This window comes from Hyperoodon ampullatus, assembly GCF_949752795.1.
Source record: "Hyperoodon ampullatus genome assembly, chromosome: 4".
Lineage (NCBI taxonomy): Eukaryota > Metazoa > Chordata > Mammalia > Artiodactyla > Ziphiidae > Hyperoodon > Hyperoodon ampullatus.
The window spans coordinates 116179698-116183114 of NC_136917.1; positions in this window are offsets into that span (position 1 = coordinate 116179698).

A 3417-nucleotide genomic window follows, 5' to 3' on the forward strand; every position below is an offset into this window, starting at 1 on the left:
GAAAAAAACTACACAACTAGGATGACTGGACTCATTTTAAATTCATGACACTATGGTGGCCCATAGTGCTACCAACATGGCCCTGGTTAATCCTCTGCCCCACTCTTCTCAACAATTATTTCTTATCTTCTCATGAATAGTCCCATGCCGAGGGTTCCCCATAATAAACAGGGATTCTGTAACTAGAAGGGAAATGGGGTACTGGTCAAACAACAGCAAGTCTTCTATTCTGCTTTTCTAAAAGACTGGTACCTTGCTAATTATGCTTTGATATCAAATTTAAGTGTTTCCTAGTATGAACATTAAAATTCCTAGTTTTGAACATTAAAATTATATCCCCCTTATTTTTTTTTCAGGTAAATTTCCATTTATTCAACTCCCTCTCAAAACTACACTAAAACATCAGGAAAGAACTTTTTAAAGGACACAAAGCCACAAGGACAAAGAAAAAAGGGACAACTGCAGCACAATTTTGAAAGCTGGATAAGTGGGAACAAATCTAAAGAGAAAGAATCTAAAGAAAGCTCAGTCCTAAACCAGCAGTGGAAGAAGCCAAGAAGAAACCCAATATGCTTTGCAGAATCTACAAAGGTTCTGGAATTGGCAACATTAGGTCCTCTATTTCCCTTTTATAAAAAGCATTTTACTTATAAATGTAAATATTAAAATGACTTGTTAACTCAGTTTTGGTTGCTTTATCTCATTTATTGGATCTTTAATCAGTTCCAGATTACAGTTATTATACTGTATTCTTTCTTTGTTTCCTTTCTTGGTTTCATATAAAACTTTCCCTAGATTTATAAAGCAATAAAGTTTTTACAACTTATTCCAAAATTTATGTCTAGAAAAAAAAGAGTACGTCTTCTCATTCCTTGTTTCTATCAGGGTTTTAAGTGACAAACAGCAGGATCCACCTTGGAAGGTTTAAGTGAAAAAAGAATTAATTAAAGGCTAGAAGGTAGCTCATAGACTCTCCAAGAGGGTTTGAGAACCAGGCTTGGACACTGAGCAGTCAGGAATGATGTCCAATTACTCTGCAGGAGCCACTACAGCTCAAACACCCCTGCTGCCACTGGTTGGCACCTCCACCATGACTTGCACAGATGTTGCCCAGTTCATGCTAGTGACGCTCAGGAACAGACGCTGGAAACCCTGGCAGTGATGCCCCCTAAAACCCCAACACTACTGTTGCTGTGCTTGCCAGATGACAAGTTCTACAAGCCTCCTTCCTCCCATTGCTCGCTGCTGAATCAAAGTCACATGCAAGTACATCTGATTGATGGAATCCAGGCCACATACACATGTGCCCTTGCTGCAAGGGAACCTGGCAAACTAGTTTGCTGCTTCAACCTGGGGAAGTGGAGCTCATAAAACAGGACATTTTCAAAACATTAGAAGAGTGCTCAAAAGGTGCTAGGTAGTCAGAAATGCCCTAAATGACAAATGTCCACAATAACCCCTAAAGGAGAGATTTCTCTGTGTTGGGGAGTGCTTCTATCTTACAGTTGCAACAAATGCTCAGAAAACCAACCGAAATGTAGAAGTGATAATACATGCCAAGTGTTGCAGAGCGTGCTACTTCATGGAGGAATATGGTAGATACCAGAATAATGCAATTATTCCTTATTTCACCATATCCCAAATTCAGAGGGACTTCAGCTGTAATCCCAATTTAAGACAATAATACATGCATGGAAAACATTTTGCAGAAATCATTCACCTGCACCAAAACTCAACCATTCTATAACTTCAAAAAATACTATTTCTTGAGAATCAGATTAATCTCTTAATTTTTGATAGGTTAGTCTGACCATTTGAATTCCAAAGAATAATTGTGCCTTTTACAGCTATTCTCATATTTAGAAAATCATATAACAATAACTTTCAATATGATCACTTCTATTCCCTTACATAATGCAAATATTTGCTCTTGTCTGCCAGGATACATATTTCTCTGTATACCTGTTGGCAGTGCAAATAATACTTCCTTTTTTCACTTTTCCCTGTCAATAGCTGTCATATAAATCACACAAATCTTGAATCTCTGATTAAAATATAGAAAATTGAGTTCATTTATCCCTTTTGTGTTAAATTATTTTCAAATGTTTTCTTTGTAGAATCACTGAATTGTTTTTCCTCACTTGCCTTGACGGCCATGCAGACCAGGGTCACACTGCCACCTGGTGTGGCAGTGACAAACTTCCTTCCATTCTGTAGAAGCTACCAGGGCAGGGACAGCATTGCTGAGTCATGCTGCAGGCTGAACTTTGTTCTGGACGAATTTGCAGGTCTACATAAAATGAGAAGAGAGGTTTGCATCAATAGCAAACACAAATCATTTTATAGAGGGGGGGAAAACCTTACGTATTCAGCATTTTTAAGTCAGCAAATGTTGATTTAGGGCCCACTGCAGGTAAGATCTGTGCTTAACTCTGCAGGTGACACAAAAATGAGGAAGGGGGCTTCCGTGGTGGCGCAGTGGTTGAGAGTCCGCCTGCCGATGCAGGGGACGCGGGTTCGTGCCCCGGTCCGGGAAGATCCCACATGCCGTGGAGTGGCTGGGCCCGTGAGCCATGGCCGCTGAGCCTGCGCATCCGGAGCCTGTGCTCCGCAATGGGAGAGGCCACAACAGTGAGAGGCCCACGTACTGCAAAAAAAAAAAAAAAAAAAAAAATGAGGAAGGCACAAACCCTGTGCCAGAGGATTTAGCAATATACGACAGAATACAATATGAGCTAAGCATACGAAGTGTACAAATGGGGAAGAGGTCACAAGAAATAATAAAAAAACAAAACAGACTTCTTAGAGGGGTGGTATTTGGAACAGGCGTTGAAGGAAATTTGGGATTTTATAGGCTGCAACAGGAAACTGAGGAGGAAGAGGAAAAATACATACCAAAGATAACAAAATGATAAATTGAAACCTCTTTAAAAAATAGTTATTACATTTTTATCTTGCCATTTTATCATAAGCAAAATATAGAAGAGAAAATTTATAGTTTTCATAGTCACTTGTGATTAGAATTTTATTATTAGAAGGGTGAAAGTTATTCAATTAGAAATACTGGGCTTCCCTGGTGGCGCAGTGGTTGGGAGTCCGCCTGCCGATGATGCATGGGACACGGGTTCGTGCCCCGGTCCGGGAGGATCCCATATGCCACTGCGGAGCAGTTGGGCCCATGAGCGGAGCTTGAGCGTCCAGAGCCTGTGCTCCGCAATGGGAGAGGCCACAACAGTGAGAGGCCTGCATACCGCAAAAAAAAAGAAATACTGAAAGATTTTGATTTCCCTGAAAAGTAATTCCTAAATGATAGTGTTGGATAGCAATACTTCCATTAAGTTTTCTTCAAATCTCTTTAACTTCAAACACACACACACACACACACACATACACAAAAGACAAAAACCCTCCCATATA